Source organism: Equus asinus, chromosome 4, assembly GCF_041296235.1.
Source record: "Equus asinus isolate D_3611 breed Donkey chromosome 4, EquAss-T2T_v2, whole genome shotgun sequence".
In the NCBI taxonomy this organism is placed as follows: Eukaryota; Metazoa; Chordata; class Mammalia; order Perissodactyla; family Equidae; genus Equus; species Equus asinus.
Window position 1 is genome coordinate 57997501 of NC_091793.1, and position 11195 is coordinate 58008695.

At 55.5% G+C, this 11195-nt stretch overlaps 2 long non-coding RNA genes across 2 annotated transcripts in view; one reads left to right on the top strand and one right to left on the bottom strand.

The window, feature by feature from the left end:
• Window positions 1-2760, top strand: part of LOC139045072 (uncharacterized) — a 3367-nt gene extending 607 nt beyond the window's left edge. Inside the window, exons 2-3 of the long non-coding RNA XR_011502720.1 lie at window positions 2140-2306; window positions 2643-2760. This is a non-coding gene — a long non-coding RNA (uncharacterized lncRNA). The remainder of the gene's footprint in view (window positions 1-2139; window positions 2307-2642) is intronic.
• A 654-nt stretch (window positions 2761-3414) lies between these two features.
• On the bottom strand, window positions 3415-6269 carry LOC139045071 (uncharacterized). Its single transcript, XR_011502719.1, has 3 exons — window positions 5391-6269; window positions 3818-4070; window positions 3415-3531 (listed from the first exon to the last, which is right to left on the bottom strand). It is a non-coding gene; the product is annotated as an uncharacterized lncRNA (long non-coding RNA).
• Window positions 6270-11195: the final 4926 nt, after the last annotated feature.

Sequence of the window (11195 nt, forward strand, 5' to 3'; positions counted from 1 at the left end):
CTGCTGCCCGGCATCCTCTTATATAGTGTTCGAGCAGGTCGACCAGGTGGCCCGGCTGGGATGGGGGTGGGGGGGTGTGGGGGGGCGGGGGGGCGGTGTCCCGGGCGGCGGAGGGGCGGGGGGGTAGGAGTGGAGAGTGGAAAGGTGGGCGGGGAGAATGCCGGGGGGGGGGGGGGGCGGGTGGCGGGGCGGGGCGGGGCGGGAGTTGGGGATGGGGGAGGGGCGGGAGGCCCTCTGGACATGGAGGGTCGGAAGAGCGGTGGTGACAATGATTTTCATTATCATTTAGAAAGGAGAACGTGGACTTCTTTAGAGGAGTCCTTTGAATAGCTTCTCCATTTAGTTAACATACATCCAAATGGAGGTCGGGGAAACTTGGGTCCTGTTAACATATGGATGGAAGTGGAAAGAAATATCGCGATGACCGTCTTTGTGTTTCTTTTATTTTTTCTTTCTTCCTTCTCCCCAAAGCCGCCCCCCCAACCCCCGCTCCGCCCCGCCCCGTCCCGTCCCGTCCCGTCCATAGTTGTAGGTTCCAGTGGTAGGTCTTTCGGGTTTCTGCTATGTGGGACGCCGCCTCGGCGTGGCTTGAAGGGCGATGCTGGGTCTGGGGCTGTGCCCAGGATCCGAACCGGTGAAAACCTGGGCCGTCGAAGCCGGGGGTCGGGGTGGGGGGCGCGTACTTGACCGCTCGTCCACGGGCTCGGCCCCCGGCCCTTGTTTTCTAGGGAGAGAGACAGAGAGACCCGATCCATTTTCTCTTGGCCTCTAAAGCGTGTGTGTGGTCGAAAGGCGACGGAGAGAGGGGTTCTGGTCCAGAAAGCCCCGACGGCGCCGCAGCGGGGATCGGTCGGTCCCGCCGGAACCGTCCGAGTCGGAAAGGAACGGACAGCTTTCCTCCTTTGGGCCCCTGACTTGGGACCAACAGGGGAAGAGAAACAGGCCTCTCTCCCTCACACCCTGGCCCCTTCCCCCAGAACGCCCTCCTTCTAGTCAGCCCGCCTCTGGCTTTTCCACACGCCGACGACCGCTCGTCGGCATGGACCCACCTTCCTTGGGGGACACCACCACACGACTCTCCCACTCGTCTGCCTGCCTTTCGTTGGCGTCGCTGCCAAAGGCGAGGGGTAGGGGTGGCGGTGGCAGGGACGGCAGGGGCCCAGCGGCTCTCTTGCGGGTGAGGAAGTCTTGCTGGTTCTCCTAGGTCGGTGATCTTTCTCAATCTCCACACACATTCTTCATTTGGGGAGCCAAGAGACGCCCTCTGAGGAATCCCTATGGCCATGGTCGATCACTTACTCGCTCACTGCCTCGGCCTCGGCCTCGGCCTTGGCCTCTGTTCGTCTTGTCTCTCTCCCTCCCTCCCTCTCTCCCTCCCTCCCTCCCTCTCTCCCTCGTCGGTCTCTGTGTGTGGACGTCTAGGTGGAGGCGAGGCAGGGAGGCCACCCACCCACGCACCCACCTCGTGGTTTACCACACGCTCTACACGGAGGTAGAATTCCCATCCCACCGAATCCATCCTTTCCACGGGGCACAAGCCAGTGGCCTTCGGGAGTCTCTCTCCCCAAGGTGGCGCATCCGTCACGGCTATCTATTTCCAGAAGGTTTCCGTTTCCACCCCCTCCCTCCGAAAGAAAAAACGGGCCCACTCTCGGATCTGCCCCACCACGACCACCACCACCACCGCCGCCGCCGCCGCCGCCGCCATCTGCTGTCGCCCTCTAGGGTTGGACCGTTCTAGCTCTCTCCTCTGCGTGGAATCGCAACGTAGGTCGCCTTGGATGTCTGGCACCTCTCACTTAGCAGAAGGTTTTGGAGGCTCAGGCTGGGCCATGCTTTGGCCCGGGTCAGTGTTCCGTTCCTCTGGACGGCTTCCTCGTTTTCCACGAGAAGGAGCTGTGAAGACGGAAAGGAAGGGCGGATGGATGGCTTCTCCCGTGCTACCGAGTCCCTCTCCCCTTTTCCCCAAAGCGTGAGGGGCGGTCGAGAGGATCGTCTCTGATGACAAAAGTCAGAGGCACCCCGGGTCAGACACCATGCGAGGCGTTGGTGTGTTCTCGAGACGAGAACACGTCCCCGTCAGCGTTTCCTGTCGTTCTCGTTCCAAAAGGATTCACGCGCCACCCCGTCTCCCTCAAGGTCTTAGGGCTGTCGTGCTCCGCAGCCGTCCCGTGTCGTGGATCCTGGGCACCACCACGCCACCGCCCCCCCCCCGCCATAGCTGTCGATCGCTATGTGGCACGCCTACGTTTGCCCAAAAGAGCAGTCCGATGGACAGCGTGGTGCTTTTCCCAGCAGGCAGGCAGGTGAGAGTCACCCCTCTAGAAGGTTTCCAAGCCCCGTTCCATTCTCAGAGGCAGCTCCTTTGGCCATCAAGGAGGCAGGCGATGGGGGTGGGGGTGGGGATGGGGATTGGGCCGGGGCCTCTGTCCCTCTGTCACGGTAGAAATGATTGGGAAAGGAGGGACGATGGGTGTAGGTCGACCATCCTGGGCGGTGGTGCTTTGGGAGCTTTTTCTAGAAGAAGGAGCCAACGGCCTTCCCTGGGAAGGGAGGAAACCAGAGGAGGTCCCCCTCAGACCGACCTGGCACGAGAAGGACATTCTCTCTCTCTCTCCCTTTTCTTCCTGACTTGAAATCAGGAGACAAAACTCCCCTGCCAAAGGGGCCCTCCCGAAACAACGGGGAGTGAGGAAGACCTCCTTCTCTTCACGGCTGAAGTTCTCCCTGCCGTTCCTGGACGGGAAGGATAGCACCTATGCCCGCTGCCGTCGGCGACTTTTAGTCCCCCTGGAGAGGAAGAAATTCTTTCCCGTGGCCGAACCCTGGCGGTTCGTTCGTGCTGCAGAGGACGTGGCCCTCTCTGACACACCCAGGAACCTCCTCGCTCCGGGTCGAGGAGAGGGAGTTCTGTTCTGTGGTTTAGAATGGTGCTTAAAAAGGGACATCGCTTACAAAGGGTCCTCGTCCCCCTTCCTAAGCGGACGGCTCGGCTCGGAGGCGTGAGATACGTTTCACATCCTCCTCGTCGTCTTCACTCAAAGTTTTATTGGAGTTTTGAAGATTTTATTTTTTGTCTTTCCTTTTTCTCCCCAAAGCCCCCCGGTACATAGTTGTGTGTTCTTCGTTGTGGGTCCTTCTAGCGGTGGTATGTGGGATGCCGCCTCAGCGTGGTTTGATGAGCAGTGCCGTGTCCGCGCCCGGGATCCGAACCGATGAAACACTGGGCCGCCTGCAGCGGAGCGCGCGAACTTAACCACTCGGCCACGGGGCCAGCCCCTTACTGGATTTTTAAAACAACTCCGGGGGCCGGCCCGGTGGCGTGGCGGTGAAGTTCGCACGTTCTGCTCCGCCGGCCCTGGGTTCGCCAGTCCGGATCCCGGGCGCAGGACCCGGCACCGCTTGGCGAGCCACGGTGTGGCAGGCGTCCCACCTGGAAAGTAGAGGGGGATGGGCACGGATGTCAGCTCAGGGCCAGTCTTCCTCGGCCGACAGAGGAGTATTGGCGGCAGATGTTCGCTCAGGGCTCATCTTCCTCAAAAATAAAATAATAAATCGATTCGATAAAATATCAAATAACACAACCGTGGGATCACGACTCAGAGTCACCATTGGCCCGATGATGCCACTCCCCACCCCCCCACCCCCCTACCCCCCACCATTTGGAGGTGGGTGCCGTCAGTGGGATTCGTTCCTGTTTGTCCATCTTTCTTCCTCTTTTTTTTTTTTAAAGACCGGCACCCGAGCTCATTGCCAATCTTTTCTTTTCTTTTTATTCCTCCTCCTTCTTCTTCTTCTCCCCAGAGCACCCCAGTACCTAGTTGTATATTCTCGTTGAGGGTCCCTCTGGTTCTGCCGTGTGGGACGCCACCTCAGCGTGGCTTGATGAGCGGTACCGTGTCCGAGCCCAGGATCCGAAACTTCGAAGCCCCGGGCCGCTGAAGCGGAGCGTGCAAACTCAACCGCTCGGCCACGGGGTCAGCCCCTTCCTTCCTTCCTTCCTTCCTTCCTTCGGAGGAGGAGGAGGAGGAGGAGGAGGAGGCAGGCCCTGTGTGAAGTCGCCAGTGAGTCTGTGGAAAGAGACGGAGGATTTCCCATGGGAAGCTGGGGCGGGGGACACGGACCAATGTCGTGCGAACTTGAAGGTGAATGATCAAAAAACCCACACACGCCTAGAGCAGCGGGTTGCCAGTTAGGAGTTTGCTTGCCGGGCCCATAACGCAGGGCTCATCGATGAGCCAAACCGTCCGTGATCCTCAAGCAGTCTAGTAGGGTTAGAGAAAGGAGGGGAGCACTCTTTCTGCCCCAGACGAGGCGAGTTTCTCAGACAGCCACCCTGCCCCAACATCTTCCCTCCCTGCCTCCCGGCCCTTGGCGGACTGCGACCTAAGGGTGGGGGAATTGAAGAAAGCCGTTCAATGGAAAAGAGCCCGAGGCCATGGGAGAGAGCTTCCTGCACTTGAATGAAGCCCTGACACCAGGCCCGTCGGAATGAATGGGCCTGACCTCCCCTCCCCCCTCCCCCCTCCCAGGCTGGCGAGTCCCACCGACTCGACTCGGCAGTGGAAGGCTAGGGGTTTCCTCCGAAATGGTGAACCAGCCCCCTTGTCCACAGGAAAACCACACACGGGTACAGCCTAGGCCAGATCTCGGGCCAAGTCGTCAGGGTGGCAAGATGATGGCGGATGAGAGGAAACTTGTTCTGGGACCGCCCCGCCCCCCATCGCCTCTCTGGCTGAGAAGAGGGCTGGGGAGCGGTGAGGGTCAGGGGGAGAGTGGGGGCGGGGCCGGGACAGGGACCACCGGGCAGTAGGACGGGAGTAGCCCTGAGGCCTGCCTGCCTGCCTGGCTGCTTCCTACCCTGCCGGCGCAGGGCTGAGAGAGGCACGGGGCACGCTGGCTCCTGCCCCTTCACTCATTCGGGAAGCCTTCTGTTGTTGCTGCTGAGGTGCCGGCTGCGGTGACAGACAGAGCAAAACTCCTCTCTCTGTCTATTTCTTCAAAGGCCCGAGTCTGAGCTATGACAGATTCCCCTGTGGCTCGACCCGCAACCTCCCATCCTGCCAGACCAGACCCCTTGTCCAAAAACCTCCACTGGAGGAGCTCTTTCACCTGACCCAGAAAGGAAACACCAGCCCTGCCTCAGCCTCACACCCAGCACCACCACCACTGCCACCACCACCACCACCACCACGACACCCCCCCCCGCCCCACTCTCCTCCGGACCCAGATACCTAACAGAGGGAACAAAAATCCAAAAATCCTGCTGCTCTCCTTCTATCGCCTCCACTTTAGAAGAGTCGGTCTCCCCCAAACACCTCAGACTCTGTGACTTCCCGCGGCCTCCCTTTCCCCGTCCCCATTCTCTCCCCGGACGGGCCCCATCTTACACTCGAACGACAGCTCCACCGCTCGGGGCAGCTGGACACGATGTCCCAAAGTGGCCCAGATGGTAGCCTGGTCGATTCCAAAGGACCCACACACGCAGTCGGCCATAAACGTGATGTGGAGATCGTGGACGTTCGCGGGCCTCTGATGAAATCGCTGCTCCGGGGACCCCGGCGTCTAGGACCCGTCTTCTCCGTGTTCTTCACACTGTTGCTCCTGGGCCGGTTATTCTCTTCCCTCTCGCTGACCTTAACGTTTTGTCTCTGCCATTGAATTTTGACTGTGCGAATGTGACTTGCCACTGTAGGGCTGCGTGGATCTCTCAGGCATCCTGCTGTGCCATGCGGGGGGGGGGAATCCTTGGTGGGTGGGTCGATAGACGTCCGTTTGGTTGTCCCCTGGAGGGGAGAGACAGAGGGGACGACTCAATCCACCACGAACGCTGATGTCACTCCGATAAACCTGTAGCGGTGATTCTAGTTTATGGCCTGTGTCCTGAAAAGAACTTCCCGAAGGGCCAGCCCAGCGGCACAGCAGTTAAGTTCACTCGTTCCGTTTTGTCGGCCAGGGGTTCGCCGGTTCGGATCCGGGGTGCGGACGTGGCGCCGCTTGGCGAGCCACGCTGTGGTCGGCGTCCCGCCTATCAAGGGGAGGAGGATGGGCACGGATGTTAGCTCGGGACCACTCTCCCGGGGCAAAAAGAGGAGAATTGGCAGCAGGTGTCAGCTCGGGGCTCGTCTTCCTCGAAAAATAAATTAATTAAATAAATAAAAACAACTTCCCAAACCTCTCTGATAACTTGAAGCTTTGAAGTTTTGCGAGGTGAAATCAGGTGATAAAAAAGTCCACGGACGGGGGCAGCCCCGTGGCCGAGTGGTTAAGTTCACACGGCCCAGGGTTTTGCCCGTTCAGTTCCCGGGCACGGACATGGCACCGCTCGTTGGGCCGTGTGGAGGCGGCGTCCCACATGTCACAACTAGAAGGGCCCTCAACTAAGATAGACAACTATGTCATGGGGGGGATTTGGGGAGAAAAATCGGGGGGGGGAAACAAAAACGGAAGATTGGCAACAGTCGTTAGCTCGGGTGCCAAACTTAAGACAAAAACAATTTCCTTGATGATGTAGATCATTTCCGAGTAAGATAGAACCTGAGACGTGAGTGGCTAAATAGAAGTTTATCTACTTTGGGTTTGTGAGGATACGGAAACTAAAAGACGTTTGGGTCTATCGAGGAACACGTCTCGTGCTTTATTAAAAGCTTTGACAGGGGACGGCGGCCCTGCGGCATAGTGGTTAAGCTCCTGCACTCAGCTTCGGCAGCCCGGGGTCCTCGGGTTCAGATCCCGGGCGTGGACCTCCACCGCTCCTCACACCGGGCTGTGGCGGCATCCCGTCCACAAGATCGAGGAAGTGGGGCGCAGGTGTTACCTCGGGCCCGCTCTCCCTCAAGCAGAAAGAAGAGGAAGATTGGCAACAGGCGTTAGCTCTGTGAGGGCCGATCTTCCTCACCCAAAAACTAAAGTGAGATGAAATCAAATAAAGCGAAGGAAAAGATAAACCTATGAAATCCCATGTTTCTAAAAGTTGCCAAGTGGTTAGAAATTGGCCAAGCGACAGAATGCTCATGGGAAGGACAGTTCCTAATTGCTGACTTCTTAGTTTTCACCAAAATTAAGGTTCGTGAGGGTTAAAAATTCTACTTAACAAATGTGATGAAAGCCACTAGGCCGGCCCGGTGGCGCGCTGGTTAAGTGTGCCTGTTCCGCTTCGCCGGCCCGGGGTTCGCTGGTTCGGATCCCGGGGGTGGACGTGGCACCGCTGGGCGAGCCACGTGGTGGTAGGCGTCCCACATATGAAATAGAGGAAGATGGGCACGGAGGTTAGCTCAGGGCCAGCCTTCCTCGGCAAAAAGAGGAGGATTGGCAGCAGTTAGCTCAGTCCTACCACAGTCTGTGCTGTAAGCACTACTATCCCCATTTACACAGGAGAAAACAGGGGCACAGAGAGATTAAGTTGATCGCCCAATGTGCTACTTGGCCAAAAAGGGATAGAGGCAGAGTCTGAACCCTTGGGTTCCCACTGGAGAGCATGGGCTCCACATGGCAGTGCGGCCTTTCCTTCACACGTGCTATGCTTCCCTGGATCTCCTGGCCTCATGTGCACGGCCCAGAGCAGACGGGCAGCATGCTTGCGAAAATGATAGTGACAGTCAGACATAAAACGAAAAGGGAAATATCGTTGGTAACTCAGATGCTTCTGGTGGCAGAGACGTGTTCACAAAGCCCACATGCAGACTCATTCTCAGCCTTCTGCTGTTAGGTAGGGTCAATGGAATGTGGGCCTCTTCAGACCCTGCACATGGAACCTCCCACCATCCTCCACACAGTGTCTCTCTCCCCACTTCCACTGAGTTCATGGACAAGGCTTGGAAAGCCCAGAGCAGAGCAGAATCACAAGATGCAAGGAGCTTGGGTACCTGTTGCCAAGTGGAGGGGAACCATCTGTGAGAGTAGCCTGACCAGGAGCACACGTTAAAATTTTATCTGATGGGACCGGCTCTGTGGCCGAGTGGTTAAGTTCGCCCACTCCGCTGTGGCAGCCCAGGGTTTGGATCCTGGGCACGGACATGGCACCGCTCGTCAGGCCATGTTGAGGGGGCGTCCCACATCCCACAACTAGAAGGACCTGCAACTAAGATATACAACTACGTACCGGGGGGGGGGGCGGTTTGGGAAATAAAGCAGAAAAAAAAAAAAAAAAAGCTTGGCAACAGTTGTTAGCCTAGGTGCCAGTCTTTAAAAATAAATAAATAAATAAAATAAAATTTTATCTGAGCAAAAATACTGTTTTTTATTGTGTTAAGTTATTGAAGTCTTGAAATTTGTTACAGCAGTTAGATGCAACTAATACACTTCTTTAAGAAAGGCTTGCTTGCGGCTGGCTCCTTTTGTTTAGGACTCTTCAGCAGCGACCTTCAGTATAACTTGGTGTATGTGCGTGTGTTTGTTTTGAACATGTCAGCCATGGGTCTGTCCAGGCAAAGTTGCTCATCTGTCTCTGCTCTGTTCCCAGGTTAAAGATCCTTGAGTGCCTACCTCTTTTTTTCTACCATGACTACCAAGACAGATCTCTCTTCCAGACGCCCAGAACTAAACGTTAAACCAGTTTATAGAATCTCCCTTCAGACAAATTGTTTCCAACCACTCTGAAGCTGTCTCCTTCATTTACTTTCAAGGAAGCTCTGAGCATGAGGCTGCATAGAGCTGACATCTCTGGGCAGGGTCGCAGAGAAGCATGCTGGTATGTAAAAGGCAATCTTTCAGTAATGCCTTTAAATGAACTTCTGAAGGGCACAGGGTGGTTGACGCTGCACAAGCTGCAAAAACAGGCCTGTGTCTGCTGAGGTGGGGCCATGTGGGGCCATCTTTAGAGCCTCAGAAAATATGGGAGGATGGTAACTGACAAAACAGATGCAGGCAGGGCTTTTCTGATGCCAGGAGACAGTCCCTAATGGAGGAGATGAAGGAAGTCACGGCCATTTTAGAGTCATCACCACTGATGTGAGAAATGGAAAAAGCCATTACAATGTTTGAACTGCTAGATACCTCATCAGCTTGCTCAGCTAGATCTCCAACTCCCATCACCAGCCCTGAACCGCAAGAGTGGCTTAGTCTGAGGTAGGCAGCTGGACAGGTTGGCTTTGTGACCCTCAAGTGATAGATGGAGAAACTGAGGTGACTTGCTCAAGGTTGTGTCTCTAGTAAGTGGGAGAGCTTGGCCTTGGACCCACGTCATCTGCTGTCAAAGCCAGGGTCTTGGGCTGTGGTGCCTGGCCTTGCCCAGCCAGCGCGTGCTTGTCTGCTGGGATTCTTTTAGGGAATTCCGTCACACACAGTGTCACCTGGAGCTTCCCCACCAGTCTTCCTTCTTTTTCCATTTGTGGTGACTTCACATTCTTTTCATCCATCTCCAAAGAGAAGAGGCTGTCCTTCTATTTGGTGTATAGTCCCCAGGCTGGGTAGCCATGAAAATCTCCTGGGGAACCTAAAAAAATTCTGACACCCGGGCCTCACCCTCAGAGATTCGGACTTATTGGTCTGAGGTGGGACCTAGGCATTGGTATTTTTTAGAAAGTCCTAGGTGATTTTAATGTGCAGCAAGGATTGAGACCTACTGTCTTATGGGCAGCCTGGGACAGAGGTTGGGATAAGGAAGAGGAAGTGATATACACAGTGCTTACGTCTAATGAGATAAATTTCTCCCAGGGGAAGGGACTAGGGTGAATATACTGTGGTTAGCTGGTCAGAAACACAATTCAAACTAGTTTAAGCAAAAGAAGAGGATTATTAGTCTCGCAGAACTGGGTGGGGAGTGCCCTTGCAGGGTCATATGGCTCTCTCTGCCCGCTGTGCTGGCTTCATATACAGACTGGCTTCCCCGTGTGTCATCAAAGACGGTTGCTGTTAGCACTCGGCTCACATCCTTCCAGTTTGGCAACCCTGCGTGGAGAGGGACTGCTCTTTCCAAATGTTTATGTATTAATCCCAGGAAGGACTGCATCACAAGTCCACTCTGGGACCAGCCTCTCTGTCCTCATGGCCAGAAGATGGAAGGACACTGGAACTGCAGCCACCAGGATCCCATGGGGAGCAAGAGGACTGGTTTTTCAAAGCGGCAACATGGTGGATGCACCCCTGAAGGCTTAGATTGAGTGTGGCAGCTTGCTAAGGCAGAGAGGGAAGAAAGAACCTTCTGAGAAGAGGGAGGAGCTTGCGAAGGCCCAGGGATATTAAGGAATGTGACGTGCCTGGAGTGTGGCAAGCTCTCTGGGCGGCTGGGGCTCAGTGTTGAGGGGTCATGGCAAGAAGGAGAGTGGAGAGATGGCAGCAGAGATTGGAGGTGAAGGACCTGGATGGACACGCTAAGGACTGTGGACGGCATCTCGTAGGTTATGGGCGTTACAGGGCTTTAGGCAGGAGGGCAGCATGGTTAGATTTGATGATGATTATCCCTGGTTATGAAGTGCGGAGGGGAGAGACAGGACTTAGTTCTGCCTGCCTCGGCTCTACCTGGTACTGTTAAAATAACTCACCAAGAAGACCTAAGCTTCTCACTCCTTATGCTGATGAAGCACTTTGTAGTTTTCAAACACATCCCCATTATGGAACTGGAGGGAAGTGGGAGGATACTGTCATCCCCAGTTTACACACTCTTGCCGTGGGCCTGTGCGCTATATGTGTTGTGAATATACGACTTCACTGTGAGGCTGGCCTTTTCGCTCTCCTATTGGTCTCTTTTGATAAACAGAGTTCTTATTTTTAATATGGACCAATTTATCAAATGTGTCTTTTATGATTAGTGTTGTTTGCGCCCGTTTAAACATTTTTCTTTACCCCAAGGTCATAAAGAGGTGACTTTCTTTTGAATAGGAAGTCTAGGAAAGGCCTTCTGAGTAAGTGTCGTTTGAGCTGAGCCCTCCAGGACCCTGAGGAAAGGGCCAGGTGCTCAGGCATCAGGCCCAGGCTGTGCTGACCCTGCCCTTGCTCTGCCTTCTCCTCCAGCTGGATCCCTGTCTCTGGAACTGCAAACCCTTTGTCCCTCAGGTTAGCCTGCAGCAGAGAGAGCAGAGAGCTGAGGAAAGCCTTGTGGCAGCAGCCTTGTCTGTCCTCTGCATTAATGGGTTATGGTCTGGCAGGAAAGAATGACAGTGAATGCGGGTAAAGAATTGCCTTAAAGCAGACAGAGGGGAAGGCAGCGAGCTGACGTAATGTTTTGGGGATGACTTTTGGCCCCCTGGGCCATTTGG